The 21,451-nt window shown below is 41.5% G+C and overlaps 1 long non-coding RNA gene across 1 annotated transcript; it reads right to left on the bottom strand.

Annotated features, from left to right (window-relative positions):
- Positions 1–6,119: 6,119 nt before the first annotated feature.
- On the bottom strand, positions 6,120–12,089 carry LOC138352555 (uncharacterized). Its single transcript, XR_011222827.1, has 3 exons — positions 11,964–12,089; positions 11,161–11,267; positions 6,120–6,642 (listed from the first exon to the last, which is right to left on the bottom strand). It is a non-coding gene; the product is annotated as an uncharacterized lncRNA (long non-coding RNA).
- Between the last annotated feature and the right edge of the window lie 9,362 nt (positions 12,090–21,451).

The raw sequence follows: 21,451 nt of genomic DNA on the forward strand, positions 1-21,451 counted from the left end.
ATCTAGCCGCTTCCTGAGAGGAAGCCACTTCCATGGCAACTTCCTTAACTGCAGACCTAGCTTCAGGGCTCGTTTTAAGTATTTCAGCAAATGAGAGCTGAGGTGTGGAGGTCCACTCCACAGTAGCATTCCTGTCTCCCTGAGGCACGGTTTGTGTCTGGTATTGTGGAGAAGTCTGCTTCAGGCATCTTATCTCCTCCTTTGCTGCCCTTAGTTCATCCTGCAGGTTGGCAACTGCCTCCCTCATTACCCTCAGTCCTTCACTGAATTCATCCCACATTTGCTGGAATACTCCCATCATCCAGGCTTCCTGTTCCACCCCTTCCTCTGAATTTGTTCCAGCCGCGATTGACATCCTGCGTGTGTAAGCCCGAGTTCGTGTCCCTTCCATGTCTTGCCCGAGAGAGAGAGAGATAGAGAGAGAGAGAGAGAGAGAGAGAGAGAGAGAGAGAGAGAGAGAGAGAGAGAGAGAGAGAGAGAGAGAGAGAGAGAGAGAGAGATAGAGAGAGAGAGAGAGAGAGAGAGAGAGAGAGAGAGAGAGAGAGAGAGAGAGAGAGAGAGAGAGAGAGAGAGAGAGAGAGAGAGAGAGAGAGAGAGAGAGAGAGAGAGAGAGAGAGAGAGAGAGAGAGAGAGAGAGAGATGTAGGGGAGAGATAGAGAGAGAGAGAGAGAGAGATAGAGAGAGAGAGAGAGAGAGAGAGAGAGAGAGAGAGAGAGAGAGAGAGAGAGAGAGAGAGAGAAAGAGAGAGAGAGAGAGAGAGAGAGAGAGAGAGAGAGAGAGAGAGAGAGAGAGAGAGAGAGAGAGGGGGGGGGGGGGGGGGAGACAGAGAGAGGGGGGGGAGGGAGTTAGGTGTCTGAGTGTGTATTGAAGGGGGGAGGAGGTGGGAGAGAGGGAGGGGATGGCGAGGGTGTGTGGGGATGGCGAGGGTGTGTGGGGATGGCGAGGGTGTGTGGGGATGGCGAGGGTGTGTGGGGGGATTAGAGAGGAACTGTTAAATGTGGTCCATATGGTTGGGAGGCAGTGTGTTTACAGTTGCTGCTCTGGTGGGAGGGGCTGGGGGTTAGAGAAGGGGGGGGGGGAGAGTTGTCACCGTGTAGGTAGAGCAGAGTGTTTTTCACACTTTTGTGTCAGAAAACTAGTTCCCACATGAGCCGCCCATTTCCCTTGATATTCGTTTCAGTTTGTTAACTTATATCCAAGACTAACTATTAAAAAGCAATAACACTGTACACCAATTGACTGACTGACTTTGTGAGAGGTTTTACCTTACCGCCAATTCAAAATCCCGCAGCACAAACAGGTGTTAAGTACTGTTGACAGTGGTGTGTAGGCCTGCTGTCTCCATCCACGCCGCTGCCAGGCGTAGGTCCCTCCAACTTGTTACTATATATCACCAGTATTCTGCTCCTTATTCTTCTTATCACCGATATAGTTCAATGCCACACGTTTAGAATCACTTCTTCACTATCCTATTCACTATTTGTTATGATCTTCACTATCACATCTAGTTGTGTACACTCTGACCATGCAGTGGCCCACTTGCTTGTCCTGGCACAGATGTTGTACCCCTGATCTTGTCTAATATGCACTATCGGACACTATCCATAAGTTTTCTAGTTTCAAAATGGTGTGTTGCACTTTGTATTATCACTGAACACCGAATTTCCCGTGTATCCCTCTGATGTTCCAAAATATAAAGCCTTATTGACGAGCGCGGCTCAATGTCTCCCTCGTCCCTCGTGAGTGTGTGTGTGTTTTGTGGCAAAAAAAAAAATCATTTGATATGACAAACCCTCGTAAGCTGATATGACTTTGTCGTTGGGGGGGGAGAATAACACTTTGCTGTTGGGGGGACTAACACTTTGCCGTGGGGGGAGGGGGGAATAACACTTTGCCAGTGGGGGGGGGGGGAATAACACTTTGCCGGCCGAGGGAGGGGGGGGAAAGTAACATTTTCCCGGTTAAGGGGGGGGGGGAGGAAATAACACTTAGCCATTGCTAGACTAATACTTTGCCGTAGGGCGGACTAATACTTTGCCGCGGGAGGGACTAACACTTTGCCGTGGGGGGACAAATACTTTGCCGTTAGGGGACAAACGCTTAATTTGACGTGGGGGACTAACACTTTGTTGTGGGGGGTGACTAACACCACGCAAGCAGTATGCCCTCAAAACCGAGTGAGCGAGAGGCCCGCGAAACCGAGCGAGCGAGAGGCCCGCGAAACCGAGCGAGCGAGAGGCCCGCGAAACCGAGCGAGCGAGAGGCCCGCGAAACCGAGCAAGCGAGAGGCCCGCGAAACCGAGCGAGCGAGAGGCCTGCGAAACCGAGCGAGCGAGAGGCCCGCGAAACCGAGCGAGCGAGAGGCCAGCAAAACCGAGCGAGCGAGAGGCCAGCGAAACCGAGCGATCGAGAGGCCCGCGAAATCGAGCGAGCGAGAGGCCCGCGCAACCGAGCGAGCGAGAGGCCCGCGCAACCGAGCGAGCGAGAGGCCCGCGCAACCGAGCGAGCGAGAGGCCCGCGCAACCGAGCGAGCGAGAGACCTGCGAAACCGAGCGCGCGAGAGGCCCGCGAAACCGAGCGAGCGAGAGGCCCGCGAAACCGAGCGAGCGACAGGCCCGCAAAACCGAGCGAGCGAGAGGCCCGCGAAACCGAGCGAGCGAGAGGCCCGCAAAACCGCGTGGCCCGCAAAACCACAGCCGTGTTTATCCCCCCCACGGCAAAGTGTTAGTCCCTCCCACGGCAGAGTGGTAGTCCCTCCCACGGCAGAGTGGTAGTCCCTCCCACGGCAAGGTGCTAGTTTCTCCCACGGCAAAGTTTTAGTCCCTCCCACGGCAAAGTGTTAAGGTAGGAATCTGGTGTTCCTACACCAGGTTCTTCCTCAGTTCATGAACTGTGGTTCACTGAGGTCGTGACCTTCCCCGCCTGCCCCGGGTCTCGGGAATCACGGGCTGCGGTGTTATGCGCAGTGTGTGTGACACTGGTGTTCTCACGGAGGTGGTCACAGGTGTGGTCACGGATGTCGTAACGGGGGTTGCCCCGCGGATTGTCACCACCAATTTTGCCTGAGGTGGTGTCCTGTAGCACCAAGTCTGTGTCACAGGTGACCTGGGTCGTGACCTGGGTCGTATCCTGACACGCCTGCCCCGGGTCACGGGCTGCGGTGTTATGCGCAGTGTGTGTGACACTGGTGTTGTCACTGGGGTAGTCACGGGGGTGGTCACTGGGGTATTCTCGGGGGCGGTCACCACCAATTATGCCACAGGTGGTGTCCTGTAGCACCACGTCTGTGTCACGGGTGACCTGGATCGTGACCTGGGTCGTATCCTGACACGCCTGCCCCGGGTCACGGGAGTCACGGGCTGCGGTGTTATGCGCAGAGTGTGTGACACTGGTGTTCTCACTTGGGTGGTCACAGGTGTGGTCACGGATGTCGTAATGGGGGTTGCCCTGGGGGTTGCTCCGGGGATTTTCACCACCAATTTTGCCTGAGGTGGTGTCCTGTAGCACCAAGTCTGTGTCACAGGTGACCTGGGTCGTGACCTGGGTCGTATCCTGACACGCCTGTCCGTGGTCACGGGAGTCACGGGCTGCGGTGTTATGCGCAGTGTGTGTGACACTGGTGTTGTCACAGGGGTAGTCACGGGGGTGGTCACTGTGGTATTCTCGGGGGCGGTCACCACCAATTATGCCACAGGTGGTGTCCTGTAGCACCATGTCTGTGTCACAGGTGACCTGGGTCGTGACCTGGGTCGTATCCTGACACGCCTGTCCTTGGTCACGGGCTGCGGTGTTATGCGCAAAGTGTGTGACACTGGTGTTGTCACATGGGTGGTCACTGGGGTATTCACGGGGGTGGTCACCACCAATTATGCCACAGGTGGTGTCCTGTAGCACCACGTCTGTGTCACGGGTGACCTGGGTCGTGACCTAGGTCGTATCCTGACACGCCTTCCCCGGGTCAAAGGAGTCACGGGCTGCGGTGTTATGCACAGAGTGTGTGACACTGGTGTTGTCACGGGTGGGGTCACTGGAGGAGGTGGCCCCGTCAACTCCCAGCAAACATTTTCATGTTTTTAAAACATCCTAAAAACGACATTTCATTGTTTTCAGCACGTTTATAATTACGTTTAGAAAAGGTTTTTTGAGAACTTTTATATACAACCTTAGAACGTAAATAATTAACATTTCTAAAAACTTTTTTATAATCTTTTAATTACCTACATTAAAACGTTTAGGGTAAATTAGGGTATAATAATTTTTTAATTCATATCTGAAATAGAAAGGGAGAGAAAGAAAGAAGACATATCTGAGAAAGAAATGGACATCATATATATGTATGTGCAAATTACAAATAAATAGGGTACAAAAAGAGAATTAAAATATTATATTTATTTAATTAAGAATGAGTAATACAACAAAATATATGTAATAGCTCGAAATATATAGACTATATCTATAACAGAATATAAAAGTAAAAATTTAAAAATCTATAAAAATCTATATATGCAATATGTGAACACAATAGATTTTGTGATCAAGCAGCCTGTGATTCATGTCATGCTGAGATCAGTCTGACGTTACAAGCAGTTATTGTTACTTAAAACTAAAACAAGTAAAATTTTCCGAGTATACATATAACACTATAGTTTTTCTATGACTAATAATAAAAATCTATTAATCAAAAGTTTAGGACTAATTAACTAAAAATAAAAATCTACAAGTGAATGTAAACAGTCAAGTATAATATTCACGTAGAAAGAGAAAGAAAAAGAGAGAGAGAAGGAAAGAAAGAGAAAGAAAGAAAGGAAGAAAGAGAGAGAGAAAGAAAAGAAAAAACAGTCATGTATAATATTCATATTAGCACCATGCAATATAACTTAGATTAAGTAAAAATCTCAGACATTTTTAAATCAAATGAAATATGAGAGCCAGAGAGAGAGAGCGAGAGCCAGAGAGAGAGCGTGAGCCAGAGCCAGAGAGAGAGAGAGAGCCAGAGAGAGAGAGAGAGAGCCAGAGAGAAAGAGAGAGCCAGAGCCAGAGAGAGAGAGAGAGAGCCAGAGAGAAAGAGAGAGCCAGAGAAAGAGAGAGAGCCAGAGCCAGAGAGAGAGAGAGAGCCAGAGCCAGAGAGAGAGAGAGCCAGAGAGAGAGAGCGTGAGCCAGAGCCAGAGAGAGAGAGAGTCAGAGCTAGAGAGAGAGTCAGAGCCAGAGAGAGAGAGAGAGAGAGTCAGAGCCAGAGAGAGAGAGAGAGAGAGCCAGAGCCAGAGAGAGAGCCAGAGAGAGAGCCAGAGAGAGCGAGAGCCAGAGAGAGCGAGAGCCAGAGAGAGCCAGAGAGCCAGAGAAAGAGAGGAGGAGAGAGAGAGAGAGAGAGAGAGAGAGAGAGGGCCAGAGCCAGAGAGAGAGAGCCAGAGCCAGAGAGAGAGAGCCAGAGCCAGAGAGAGAGAGAGAGCGAGCCAGAGCCAGAGAGAGAGAGAGAGAGCCAGAGAGAGAGAGAGCCAGAGCCAGAGAGAGAGAGAGAGCCAGAGAGAGAGAGAGCCAGAGAGAGAGAGAGAGCCAGAGAGAGAGAGAGAGCCAGAGAGAGAGAGTGATCCAGAGAGAGAGCAAGAGAGCCAGAGAGAGAGAGCCAGAGAGAGAGCCAGAGAGAGAGAGTGATCCAGAGAGAGAGCAAGAGAGCCAGAGAGAGAGAGCCAGAGAGAGAGCCAGAGAGAGAGCAAGAGAGCCAGAGAGCAAGAGAGAGAGAGAGAGCCAGAGAGAGCAAGAGAGCCAGAGAGAGAGAGCGAGAGAGAGAGAGCCAGAGAGAGAGAGAGAGAGAGAGCAAGAGAGCCAGAGAGAGAGCGAGAAATAGAAAGAAAGAGAAAGAGAGAGAGAGAGAGAGAGAAAGAGAGAGAAAGAGAAAGAGAGAGAGAGAGAGAGAGAGAGAGAGAGAGAGAGAGAGAGAGAGAGAGAGAGAGAGAGAGAGAGAGAGAGAGAGAGAGAGAGAGAGAGAGCCAGAGAGAGAGAGAGAGAGCCAGAGAGAGAGAGAGCCAGAGAGAGAGAGAGCCAGAGAGAGAGCGAGAGAAAGAGAGAAAGAAAGAGAAAGAGAGAGAGAGAGAGAGAGAGAGAGAGAGAGAGAGAGAGAGAGAGAGAGAGAGAGAGAGAGAGCCAGAGAGAGAGAGAGAGAAAGAGAGAGAGAGACAGACAGAGACAGAAAGACACACACACAACAAAAGAGGAGACAGAACAAAATTAAGGCAAGGAGAGAGAAGACAGAACAGAAACAACAGAGAGAGGAGAGAAATGAGAAATCATTGAAGAGAAGGGGAAGAGAAACACAAGATAAGAAAAAGATACAAGAAAAATATACAAGATAAAAATGACATAAATGAATACCACAAATATAAAAAGTAAAGGAAGAGAGAAGCTAGAAGAGACAGGAAACGAGAGGTGTTAGAAGAGAGGAGGAAAGGAGAGATTAAAAGACAAGAAAAACAGGAGAGAAACGTAAAAGAAATAAAAAAAAAGGGACATTTGTGAGGAGAGAAAATAAAGAGACCAGAGAAGACCATATATCAAGAGTGTGAGGATAAAGACTTATATATTTTCTTAGTAGACATCCTCTGGCTCTTGTTGCCCCTCTTGTATACGAATTGTACTTGCAAGTTTTCACTGAAAAGATATTAACAAAATTAATATTTAATTATTTATTTATATAAATTACACACACACAAACTTTATATATTATATATATATATATATATATATATATATATATATATATATATATATATATATATATATATATATATATATATATATATATATATATAATTTCGTAAACCTCACCCTGTAAACATTCATGTTTCTACATGTTAAACAAGCTACGAGGATGAGGGAAGGGGATGTTCCCTCCATGCTGGATATTATATTTACCAGGAAAGAGAAAGATATATTTATCATTCAGTACCTCCCTCCTTTGGTACCTCCATTTTCCTCCTTTCAGTACCTCCCTCCTTTTACCCAAGTGACATTGTCACTTGGGTAAAAGTGACCATGTCTTTTTGGGAATAAAGTATGCAATGCATTATAATCTGGAAGAAAATGAGCTTGAAGCAGTTGAAAAACCTGACTTGTGGAGAGGTCATTATGGGGAACTCATATTTCCTTAAGGAATTTGACAAACACTTGCTGTTAGGACATGAAGTAAATGAGATGTATGTCAAGTTTTGTGAAATATATGATAATGGCACAACAAAATTTATACTAAAGCAGAGATGCAGAACTAGGAAAAAGGGAAAAATTGCCCAAACATACAAGCAATACAAAGATGCGAGAAACAACAATAGCAGTAAGGAGAGGGGCAGAAAGACTATGACTTTCGGTCATATTCAACAACACAAATATACATACACACACACACATTATTGGAAAAAATTGGAATTGGAATATTGGAAAAAATAATTAAAACTAAATGGGTAGAACACCTGGAGAGAAATGATATAATTTCAGACAGACAGTATGGTTTTCGATTTGGAAGATCCTGTGTATCGAATTTACTCAGTTTCTATGATCGAGCAACAGATATATTACAGGAAAGAGATGGTTGGGTTGACTGCATCTATCTGGACCTAAAAAAGGCATTCGACAGAGTTCCACATAGAGAGGTTGTTCTGGAAACTAGAAAATATTGGAGGGGTGACAGGTAAGCTTCTAACATGGTTGAAATATTTTCTGACTGATAGAAAAATGAGGGCAGTAATCAGAGGCAATGTATCGGACTGGAGAAATGTCACAAGTGGAGTACCACAGGGTTCAGTTCTTGCACCAGTGATGTTTATTGTCTACATAAATGATCTACCAGTTGGTATACAGAATTACATGAACATGTTTGCTGATGATGCTAAGATAATAGGAAGGATAAGAAATTTAGATGATTGTCATGCCCTTCAAGAAAACCTGGATAAAATAAGTATATGGAGCACCACTTGGCAAATGGAATTTAATGTTAATAAATGCCATGTTATGGAATGTGGAACAGGAGAACATAGACCCCACACAACCTATACATTATGTGAGAAATCTTTAAAGAATTCTGATAAAGAAAGAGATCTAGGGGTGGTTCTAGATAGAAAACTATCACCTGAGAACCACATAAAGAATATTGTGCGAGGAGCCTATGCTACGCTTTCTAACTTTAGAATTGCGTTTAAATACATGAATGGCGATATACTAAAGAAATTGTTCATGACTTTTGTTACGCCAAAGCTAGAATATGCAGCTGTTGTGTGGTGCCCAACAACAGAAGTTGGCCCATATCTTAAGAAACACATCAACAAACTAGAAAAGGTGCAAAGACATGCTACTAAGTGGCTCCCAGAACTGAAGGGCAAGAGCTACGAGGAGAGGTTAGAGGCATTAAATATGCCAAAACTAAAAGACAGAAGAAAGAGGTGATATGATCACTACATACAAAATAGTATCAGGAATTGATAAAATCGACAGGGAAGATTTCCTGAGACCTGGAACTTCAAGAACAGGAGGTCATAGATTGAAACTAGCTTAACACAGATGCTAAAGAAATATAAGAAAATTCACTTTCGCAAATAGCGTGGTAGACGGTTGGAACAAGTTAGGCGAGAAGGTGGTGGAGGCCAAGACTGTCAGTAGTTTCAAAGCGTTATATGACAAAGAGTGCTGGGAAGACGGTCTCATCCTGTAACTACACTTAGGTATTTACACACACTATATATATATATATATATATATATATATATATATATATATATATATATATATATATATATATATATATATATATATATATATATATATATATATATATGTCGTACCTAGTAGCCAGAACGCACTTCTCAGCCTACTATACAAGGCCCGATTTGCCTAATAAGCCAAGTTTTCATGAATTATTTGTTTTTCGACTACCTAACCTACCTAACCTTACCTAACCTAAATTTTTCGGCTACCTAACTTAACCTAACCTATAAAGATAGGTTAGGTTAGGTTAGGTAGGGTTGGTTAGGTTCGGTCATATATCTACGTTAATTTTAACTCCAATAAAAAAAAACTGACCTCATATAGAATGAAATGGGTAGCTTTATCATTTCATAAGAAAAAAATTTGAGAAAATATATTACTTCAGGAAAACTTGGCTTATTAGGCAAATCGGGCCATGCATAGTAGGCTGAGAAGTGCGTTCTGGCTACTAGGTACGACATATATATATATATATATATATGCCCAAGATTACTATCCGAGTGCCGGCGGTGGGGTGGTTCATATAGCCTCGGCTATCACCTCATTATGTCCGGTCGTGATGGTCAAGTGGATTAAGGCGTCTTGTACATACCAGTTGCGTGGCATCTGGGAGTATGGGTTCGAGTCACTTCTGGGGTGTGAGTTTTCAGTTGCATATTGTCCTGGGGACCATTCAGGCTTGTTCGCATTTGTGTTCCTCACGTGTGCCCCAAAGAATGAGGTGATTTGGTAAAATGCTATGCCCAAGATTACTATCCGAGTGCCGGCGGTGGGGTGGTTCATATAGCCTCGGCTATCACCTCATTATGTCCGGTCGTGATGGTCAAGTGGATTAAGGCGTCTTGTACATACCAGTTGCGTGGCATCTGGGAGTATGGGTTCGAGTCACTTCTGGGGTGTGAGTTTTCAGTTGCATATTGTCCTGGGGACCATTCAGGCTTGTTCGCATTTGTGTTCCTCACGTGTGCCCCAAAGAATGAGGTGATTTGGTAAAATGCTATGCCCAAGATTACTATCCGAGTGCCGGCGGTGGGGTGGTTCATATAGCCTCGGCTATCACCTCATTATGTCCGGTCGTGATGGTCAAGTGGATTAAGGCGTCTTGTACATACCAGTTGCGTGGCATCTGGGAGTATGGGTTCGAGTCACTTCTGGGGTGTGAGTTTTCAGTTGCATATTGTCCTAGGGACCATTCAGGCTTGTTCGCATTTGTGTTCCTCACGTGTGCCCCAAAGAATGAGGTGATTTGGTAAAATGCTATGCCCAAGATTACTATCCGAGTGCCGGCGGTGGGGTGGTTCATATAGCCTCGGCTATCACCTCATTATGTCCGGTCGTGATGGTCAAGTGGATTAAGGCGTCTTGTACATACCAGTTGCGTGGCATCTGGGAGTATGGGTTCGAGTCACTTCTGGGGTGTGAGTTTTCAGTTATATATATATATATATATATATATATATATATTTATATATATATATATATATATATATATATATATATATATATATATATATGTCGTACCTAGTAGCCAGAATGCACTTTTCAGCCTACTATGCAAGGCCCGATTTGCCTAATATGCCAAGTTGTCATTAATTAATATATTTTCTCTATTTTTTTTTCTTATGAAATGATAAAGCTATCCATTTCATTATGTATGAGGTCAATTCTTTTTTTATTGGAGTTAAAATTAATATAGATATATGACCGAACCTAACCAACCCTACCTAACGTATCTTTATAGGTTAGGTTAGGTAGCTGAAAATGTTAGGTTAGGTAGTCGAAAAAACATTAATTCATGAAAACTTGGCTTATTAGGCAAATCGGGCCTTGCATAGTAGGCTGAGATGTGCGTTCTGGCTACTAGGTACGACACACACACACACATATATATATATATATATATATATATGTCGTACCTAGTAGCCAGAACACACTTTTCAGCCTACTATGCAAGGCCCGATTTGCCTAATAAGCCAAGTTTTCATGAATTAATTGTTTTTCAACTACCTAACCTACCTAACCTAACCTAACTTTTTTGGCTACCTAACCTAACCTAACCTATAAAGATAGGTTAGGTTAGGTTAGGTTAGGTAGGGTTGGTTAGGTTCGGTCATATATCTACGTTAATTCTAACTCCAATAAAAAAAAATGACCTCATACATAATGAAATGGGTAGCTTTATCATTTCATAAGAAAAAAATTATAGAAAATATATTAATTCAGGAAAACTTGGCTTATTAGGCAAATTTGGCCTTGCATAGTAGGCTGAGAAGTGCGTTCTGGCTACTAGGTACGACATATATATATATATATATATATATATATATATATATATATATATATATATATATATATATATATATATTACTAATCGGACAATTAGTAAAAAAAAAAAAAAAATTTTAATTATTTTACCTTGTACCTAGATCCACCAGGCCTGTTTGGTGCATGTTTCAGTACTTCAGAAATCTGGAAGGTCACATCCTCCTCCTCAACTTGTGGATGTGCGTTGATAGATGATTCTGTAAAATTAAGTTATTTATATAATAATAAATTCAGTATAACAATAATATTCTGTAAAATTAAAAGTAATTTATACATCAATCAGATAAAACTCTCCAGAGATGGTGATACACAACATATAAAGGACAAGTTTCAGGACAAAATATGCATTTAGGAATAAGGTTTTGTACATGTAGGTAGCACATGAGAAAATAAGTGGAAGGTGATCAAGTTTATATTAACATGTTAATGGCTTTGTTAAGGCTTTGCAAGAATGAAAAAATATTAATAATATAATATCACCTACCAATTAATTGTACATCATTTATAATTCAATTATTTGCATTATTATTATTCAATACTAATGATATAAAAATGCATTTTGTAATCTACTATTTATGCAAGTATTAAGCACAGGATCATGAAATAAACTGCAAAATACTGTAATGGATAAACCAATTAAGTTTACATTTTCCCATAGCTAAGTCAGTCAGTTCTATAAGCAGTAGAGAACAATTATGCCCAACCTCTATTAAATGAAACAATCTTAAGAGCAAGTGATAGAAATATAATCATTTATGCTTGGGAAAATATTATGGAATGGTTCCAAATATGAAAAATATTAAGTTTTTTGGTTAAAATTTTTTAATTTAAAATTTAAATTTTTAAGTGAATTTTAAACTTTAAAAAAATTATTTAATTTTTTGGTTACTTACTTAAAATAACATTATATAGTTCTTGTTTTTGTAGAAATGCCAATTTCTTCTTTTGCCCTTCCAGACTGTATAGTGACCACAGGCCGTTTGTTCATATCTTCATTATTCTTCGAACAATGGTTGCACAATCAGACCCACGTACACTGGTTAAAAGCATCACCTAAAAGCAACAACAAAAATGTAGTACACTGACGAATTTTGAATATATATATATATATATATATATATATATATATATATATATATATATATATATATATATATATATATATATATATATATATATATATATATATATATATATATATGCTATGTTGTATGCTACAACTTGGCTGATAATAAAGCCATTCACAACTGCAGGCCTAATAAAAAAAAGGAGGTGGCATAGCAATATCTTACAAAGATACCTTCATCTGCAATAGTGTCATTAGTAATAGAGACGACTATTGTGAATATACCTTTGCCAAGTTCTCCAGTAAATCCCTTAAATCCTCCTTGAACAAGAGGGTTTTTACTTGATCGAACCATATTCTTAACCTGCTGCAGGTAATTTTCAAATGGAAATGCTGAACATCTGTCCAAACTACCAAACTCTTTGGCATCAGAGGATATGTGTGTTAGGCAGTGTACATTGTACACTAAAAAATCCTTACCATACAGCTCACGAGCCTTTAACACAAAGTACAGCAAAAGATCATGTGCATATTGGCTGTAATTTAACTGAATCAATTTAGGTGATACAAGAATAGAAATGGCTACACTCAGAGTCAGGAAATGGTCATACAATTCTTTGGGTAAGATTCCCTTCAGTACAATCTTACCAGTGTAGAGAAGGAGTTGCCTGTATTCAGTCGCTTTCCATCTATCAACCTCTGAAAGACTTCGAGGTTTACCTGTTCTTTTAGGCGTCGCTTTTTGGCCCGTGACATACGCTGCCATCTTGTGTGGTATTCTCTTCTTCTTTCTATAATGTGTGCATACATTCTGAAGGAGAAAGGCCAAGTGCTACATTACCAATTACTATTACAAGATTATTAGTAAAGTATTGTACTGCAAAAAGCAAATAAAATGGGGTAAACTAAACTTAGAAAACAAATAATATTTAAAACAGGTAAATTAGTAAAATAACAAAGGCTTAAGCAGACATGACTCTGCTTAAGCCATGTAAAGCAGACAGATAAGATAGCAATATATAAGGGGAAAAAATTAAAAAGCTAGGATATAAAACTAATTGAGATCAAAAGCATAAATTACTAAAGTAGGGGAAAAAATAACAAATGACTTCATAAAAAAATTATCCAATTGCCAACAGCAGCTTGGTAGTACGAGTCTAAGTCTAAGAAACAAAACAAAATTTAAATGCTGTTATCTGCAATGAAACAATACATACTATTGCACGTACCGAAACATTGATGAATGTAAAAAATAGAGAACTATTTGCTGAATGTCCCATAAATGGATTTAAACTATTTTACACAAAGAGGGGGGAGAAGCCATGTATGTTAGGGAATATTTGAAATGTAGTCTCGAAAAGTACACAACTGTGATAGGAAAATTAGGTCACATGGAGGAGTGGGTCTGTATACTATGGAAGACCTTGTATGCTCGGAGCTCCTTAACATTACAAATGAGGTGGTAGAGGTATTGGCATTAAAAATAGAGAAAATAAATTTAGTGATTATTCTAATATACAAACCGCCAGATGCAACGGCCGAGGAATTCACAGAACAGATAAACAAAATGGAGAACTCGATACCTCATATTATCTTCCTAGGTGACTTCAACTTGCCTAGTCTAAGATGGAGAATAGCAAACAATAATATTACACCAGGAAATTTATCGAGACCTAACCACTCAGCTTCCTGGCAATACGTTAGTAATGAATAAATATGATATATTTACTCATTATAATGTTGGTGCTGAATGTACAACACGAAAAAACATAATTTTAATCTGAAAAAGTATCTTTTTATAAAGAAATTAGACGAAAATAAAGAACTGGTGACGCCAAATCAAGTCGACGATCCAAGCGTCGGTTAGGTTAAGTTAGGTCAACCTAACCTAACATATTATATTTATTCATTACTAACGTATTGCCAGGAAGCTTTGTGAAGCTTGTGTAGCTTGTGGTAGCTTGTGGTAATTAGACGGACCCTCATTTTAACAGAAACTTGGCTAAGACTATACCCAACTCTACAACTTAGCTGGTTATAAAGGCATTCATAATTGCAGGACTAGTAAAAAAGGAGGTGTTATACCAAAACAGATGCAGAACTAGGAAACAGGATTTCTTCAACAGAAATTTTGAAATTGTTCACAATTTTTGTTACACCAAAGTTGGAGTATGCAGCAGTTGTATGGTGCCCATATCTTAGAAAGCATACCAACAAACTGGAAACGGTGCAGAGACATGCCACTAAATGGCATTAACTAAATGCCATTAAATATGCCAAATATACTACATAAATATACATACTACACATGCACAATAATTGTCCTGGGTCCAATGTCCTGGGACCTCTGATATTCATTATATATATATATATATATATATATATATATATATATATATATATATATATATATATATATATATATATATAAATATATATATATATATATATATATATATATATATATATATATATATATATATATATATATATATATATATATATATATATATATATAGGGCCATCAACACACCTCCAGCTAGGGCCACCAACACACCTCCAGGGCCATCAACACGCCTCCAGGGCCATCAACACAACACCACCATCAACACACCTCCAGCCAGGGCCACCAACACACCTCCAGGGCCACCAACACACCTCCAGGGCCACCAACACACCTCCAGCTAGGGCCACCAACACACCTCCAGGGCCATCAACACACCTCCAGGGCCATCAACACGCCTCCAGGGCCATCAACACAACACCACCATCAAAACACCTCCAGCCAGGGCCACCAACACACGTCCAGGGCCACCAACACACCTCCAGGGCCACCAACACACCTCCAGGGCCACCAACACGCCTCCAGGGGCATCAACACAACACCACCATCAACACACCTCCAGCCAGGGCCACCAACACACCTCCAGGGCCACCAACACACCTCCAGGGCCACCAACACACCTCCAGAGCCATCAACACGCCTCCAGGGGCATCAACACAACACCACCATCATCACACCTCCAGCCAGGGCCACCAACACACCTCCAGCCAGGGCCACCAACACACCTCCAGGGCCACCAACACACCTCCAGGGCCACCAACACACCTCCAGGGCCACCAACACGCCTCCAGGGGCATCAACACAACACCACCATCAACACACCTCCAGCCAGGGCCACCAACACACCTCCAGGGCCACCAACACACCTCCAGGGCCACCAAGACGCCTCCAGGGGCATCAACACAACACCACCATCAACACACCTCCAGCCAGGGCCACCAACACACCTCCAGGGCCACCAACACACCTCCAGGGCCACCAACACACCTCCAGGGCCACCAACACACCTCCAGGGCCACCAACACACCTCCAGGGCCACCAACACACCTCCAGGGCCACCAACACGCCTCCAGGGGCATCAACACAACACCACCATCAAAACACCTCCAGCCAGGGCCACCAACACACCTCCAGGGCCACCAACACACCTCCACGGCCACCAACACGCCTCCAGGGGCATCAACACAACACCACCATCAACACACCTCCAGCCAGGGCCACCAACACACCTCCAGGGCCACCAACACACCTCCAGGGCCACCAACACACCTCCAGAGCCATCAACACGCCTCCAGGGGCATCAACACAACACCACCATCAACACACCTCCAGCCAGGGCCACCAACACACCTCCAGCCAGGGCCACCAACACACCTCCAGCCAGGGCCACCAACACACCTCCAGGGCCACCAACACACCTCCAGGGCCACCAACACACCTCCAGGGCCACCAACACGCCTCCAGGGGCATCAACACAACACCACCATCAACACACCTCCAGCCAGGGCCACCAACACACCTCCAGGGCCACCAACACACCTCCAGGGCCACCAACACGCCTCCAGGGGCATCAACACAACACCACCATCAACACACCTCCAGCCAGGGCCACCAACACACCTCCAGGGCCACCAACACACCTCCAGGGCCACCAACACACCTCCAGGGCCACCAACACGCCTCCAGGGGCATCAACACAACACCACCATCAACACACCTCCAGCCAGGGCCATCAACACAACACCATAATCAACACACCATCCAGCCTACCACCACAAGCTTATATATATACTACACATGTCTAAGAGCAAATAAAAGAAAACAGTTACCTTAACTATTGAAGATGCAGCAGGATTTATAAGCCAGCAGCCGTCCCTCTCGACACGGTTTTAAAATGGCGGCGACTACCACAACATGCAACGAGCCTAAAGAATGTCCAGCGCTAGCATTATCTAAACACTATTATATATTATCAAGCAATACGGAAATCTAAAATAAAAAAAATGATACAAATAATTGTATTAAATATTTATTTGCAATCACAATACCTCGGGAATATATTTTTGCGTTAGCAAAACATATTAAGTTCGTATTTAGTTTAACTCATTTAAATTCTTTACAAATAATAACCTGATTTTACCTGATGGCCACTAACATTAATGTTTTATGTTGATACATTTCATACCCTTATTATTTCAATTTCTTTCTTTATTATGCACCCCATACCCATCCCGTGGGCGGTGGTGTAAAGGATTACAGAGGCACATAATGGGTTCAGGAACTGAACTCTCTAGTTTGTTTAGCTAAGCAAATAACAATTTTTGACGCTAGTTACAAAATTATTAATGTTATATATGTACACACTCTCATACATACATGTACATATATATATATATATATACGTATACATATATACATACACATACATATTTATAATCACCCACACAAATACACACATCAATAATCTCTGTGTCACTTATTTTATACATGTTCTTGTAGAACATTCTATTGCGAACACATTGGGCGCTGCCCAATAAACTCGCCCCTCGGGGCAAAATTATTTTTTTTTTTTAATCTTGGTGGAACATAAAATGGCCGCCTGTGTTTTTGCTGTCGTCAGATGGCGCTGTGACGTCACAGGTGAGGGAAGCACGTACTGCGCATTAATGCCTCGATCCCTCGTTATTTATTTATTTTATTTATTTATATATATACAAGAACGTACATTGGGGGTTAAGAGACAACATAGAGCTTAAGTTAGAATTATAATCTTGTAAAACCACTAGCTTGCATATATAGCGTTTCGGGCAAGTCCTTAAACTAATCTTTGAGCAAATTCTTAAACAGAGTTTTAGAGAAATAATTAAATGTAAAATTGGTAAAAAGTGTTTAACAGGTACATTACAGCTTTACTTTACAAGTACACATGATTTTAAGTAGGATAATTACAGTAAAATTGTCAAAAAATTGTTTACAGGTACGATGCAAGAATTTTCGACACAAAAGCAGATCAGAACAGTACACAATAATGAACAAGGAATCCTAAGTACAATTAGGAAAACATCTCAGGGTTATACATTGGATTACTGAAGCACAGTATGAGGATCATTACAAATAGTAATGCAGTAGAATATGCACTCATATTCTATTATTAAGTTAATATTAAGTTCCTTCCTCATGTTAAGTATCTTTGTGGTACTAGGGACATCCAAGGATTATCTTCAAGGCTTCGTTCTGCAAGTTTTCAAGCCCTTTAAGCTTTCTTTCAGTCATCAAGGCAAGCAGAGATGCAACATAATCCACTACCTCCTTTATGAACTGGCGTTACTCTTGCGTTTTTAAGGATATCAGGGAAGGTATGACACTCAAGGGATTTGTTGAACAGCAGAGCTATAGGTGGCGCAAGGGCATATGGGAGGCGCTCTTGTATACAATGGATGGGATTTCACTGGTGTTCCCAGCTTTGGTTTTTAGTGAGTGTATGATGGACACAACATCTGTCGGGCTGACTGGTGAGAGGAGAAGAGAGTTTGGATAGCTGCCTGAGAGATATGTGTTGATATGTGTCTGACTCTGTGGGATTTTACTTGCAAGGTTAGCACCAATCGATGAAAAGAAGCTATTAAATTCATTCGCCATTTCTAAGTCAGATGACAGTGTAAGGCCATCCTTAGAGAGTGTTATCTGGTTGTGGGAGTGTTGTTTAGTTCCCAGGATGTTAGAGATGGTATTCCATGTGCTTTTCATGTTGCCTTTTGCTTCTTTGAATCTAGTCTCATAGTATGAAAGTTTTGCTTTTCTTATGATACTGGTAAGCACTGACGAGTACCTTTTAACTACTTCCATTGGAATTAGGCCACTCCTAAATTTCTTTTCGTATTCATGTTTTTTGTTGATTGATTTAATTATGCCACTTGTGAGCCACGGGTTATTTTTTCTTTTATCAGTTACTTGTTTGGTAAGGAGGAGACAGTGAGTGTTGTAGAGGCTTAGAGTTTTGTAGAGAAAGAGGTTAGTTGATGAGTTTATATCCTGTGAATTATTAAATTCAGATTCCCAGTTAATATTGTGAAGTGCATTAGAGAGATTGCCTAAAGCTGATTCACTATGTAGCCTGAATGAGAGTTTTTTGGTTTCTGGTGGTGATGTGTCAATGTTTGCTATGAGGAAAGTAGGATAGTGGTCAGTTGTTCTGTCATAAATTACCCCAGATATAAGGGGAGCTGTTATATTAGTCCATAGGTGATCCAGGGTAGTGGCAGATGTTTGAGTGACTCGGGTGGGCTTGGTGATTGTGGGGATTAACATACAGGAGTGCATGCTGTTACGGAAATAGTCAACTTGAGGGTTGTTTTCAACATTCAATAAAGAAATTCTGGAGGGCTTCTGTGAAGGGTTAGGATGAGCTGGCCTAAGCATTTTTATACCAATTTGACAGTTATTTTCAGTAACACGATAAACAACGCTCGGAATATTAAGTTCCTTTCTCATATTAAGTATCTTTGTGGTACGAGGGCACCCAAGGATTATCCTCACGGCTTCGTTCTGCAATTTTTCAAGCCCTCCAAGCTTTCTTTCAGGATGCCTTAAAGTTAGTTTAGTTCATTTATTATGCACCCCATACCCATCTTGTGGGCAGTAGTGGAAAGGGTTGCAGAGGCACATAATGGGCTCAGGGACTGAACCCCACAATTCATTTAGCTAAGCAAGTTACAATCTTGATGAGCTAGTTACAAAATTCAGTATAAGTCGTCACATCAACAATGGGTTCGAGATCGATCACAAGTACAGTTTCTAAATTAAGCAACTGACATATGTGGAGAGCTAGTGTCACAATTGATATGTTTGTCCTGCACACCGTCCCCCATCCAGTGGGCAGCGGTGGATAGGTTACAATCACTTTGTTACTACTTACAGTTAGCAAACTGGGGATATTTGGCTAAAATTTCTGGTACCAGATAATTTTGAATGAAATATTAACACATCGTTGGTACATTGGTTATAAAATTGTCTCTGAATTCACTATCACATAGTGACGGAGGGTGTGCGAATAATTTTGTTGACAGTTAACATTTGGTCAGGTCTACATCGGCAGATAATGAGAATTCCCAGAAATACTTGTAACCGAGTCTAAGCCGAGCAGTAGTAACATCTAGAAGTCTGCTGATTTTATTGGATGAACCATAGATGTGTCGCTCCTCTTGCATAATAGTATTGAACGAAAGTTAATCTCCCCAAACAATTTCGCGTTTTGGGCAAGTTACCCCTCCACTCTCTCCATTTTTTTTTTGGACATTCCCTGGTAGTGTGCGGAAATACTGAAAAGTGTATACTCTTTTCAACTTTGTCACCTTAATTCTCGTCCTATGTCTTTCATTTTGGTATCAATGCGTTCGCAATAGAATTCCCAACAGAACTATGTGCATATAATGTCAAAGACAGCAGCGCGCTCCACCCGCCGACAAGATGAATGTAGGCCAAGGGTACCAGAAAAAGAAAGCTGAGCGTGATAATACTGAAAAGTGTATACCCTTTTCAACTTTGTTACCTCAATTCTCATCCTAGGTTTTTCAATTTAGCATCAATGTGTTCGCAATAGAATTCTCTACAGGACTAAAGGCATATAAACTCCAAAAGCCCGGCTTACCATCCGCAACAAACAGAGAAAGCGAGAGCGTGTTACCAGAGAGCGCACAAGAGCGATAAAATGTATACACTCTTTTCATTCTGGTCACCTCAATTGTCATCCTAGGTCTTTCATTTTGGTATCAATGTGTTCGCAATGGAATTTCCAACCGGAATTTATGCATGAAATGTCGAAAACAGCAGCGTGCTCCACCCGCTGACGTGATGAAAGCACGGCGGACCATCCACACAAAACAGAGAAAGTGAGAGAAAGTAACCTGGGAGCACTCTAGTGCAATGTAATGTGAACACTCTTTTCACTTTGGTTACCTCAATTCTCGTCATATGTCTTTCATTTTGGTATCAATGTGTTCGCAATTGTATCTGCTGGCATTTTACCCTTTGCTTGGATCTGAAGGGTTTTAGGCTCACCACGATGCAATCTGATAGTACCACACGTGTATATACCTATCTTCAAGCAGCAATTCACTCATTCAAACCGACTTATAATAGTTATCCATATATAAATGGTAATCTTTGTTCTACCTGTTAACCTGTCATATGAAGAAAGATTGTCAAAGCTTATATTACATTCTCTAGAAAAGCAAAGAATTAGGAGTGACATATGGTAGAGGTGCACAATGGGATGAATGGACATAACAAAGGGGACATTAATGGGGTATTAAAAGTAGCAACGCAAGACAGAACTCGAAACAAAGTGTAAAAATTGGAAAAATTTAGATTTAGGAAAGAACTGCATGAGTAAATACACTGGGTTTGTACCTTAAGGTTCATGTATGCAATATTACAGAGTTCCAGTTAACTCCCATGCATGCAATTAATTTATGTTATGTTCATGTTTTTTATGTTAAAATGTTTTTGTTGATTTGTTTGTATATTTTCATAAGTAAAGCATGCTTACCGTCTTATTCCAAGTTTTATGATAACTTTACAATGTTTAAAACATAAAGTTCAATATATATTCTGGTTTTCATACAGGAATTATACGTTAATATAACATCATAATAACGTAATGATGTCGTGTAAATAACGTTATACTGACGTCATATAAATGTTATATTTATGTTATAAGAACGTAAATTGGATAGCTTTACAGAAAGTAAACAAAAAAAACTAAATGTTGACTGAAAATTATTTATTCTTAAATATAAAGCATGAAAACAGTATAATACCATAGCATTTACTATTATTTTTAAATTTTTACATAAATCTTAAAAAACTGTGTCTCAAGAATATATGTTTTTAGTTATATCCTTTGGTTTTAAGAATGTCAGATATACGTATTTATGTCAAAAGTTACAGTATTACCTTTGTGGAACCATTTA

The sequence above is a fragment of the Procambarus clarkii genome, chromosome 54, assembly GCF_040958095.1.
Source record: "Procambarus clarkii isolate CNS0578487 chromosome 54, FALCON_Pclarkii_2.0, whole genome shotgun sequence".
Classification (NCBI taxonomy): domain Eukaryota; kingdom Metazoa; phylum Arthropoda; class Malacostraca; order Decapoda; family Cambaridae; genus Procambarus; species Procambarus clarkii.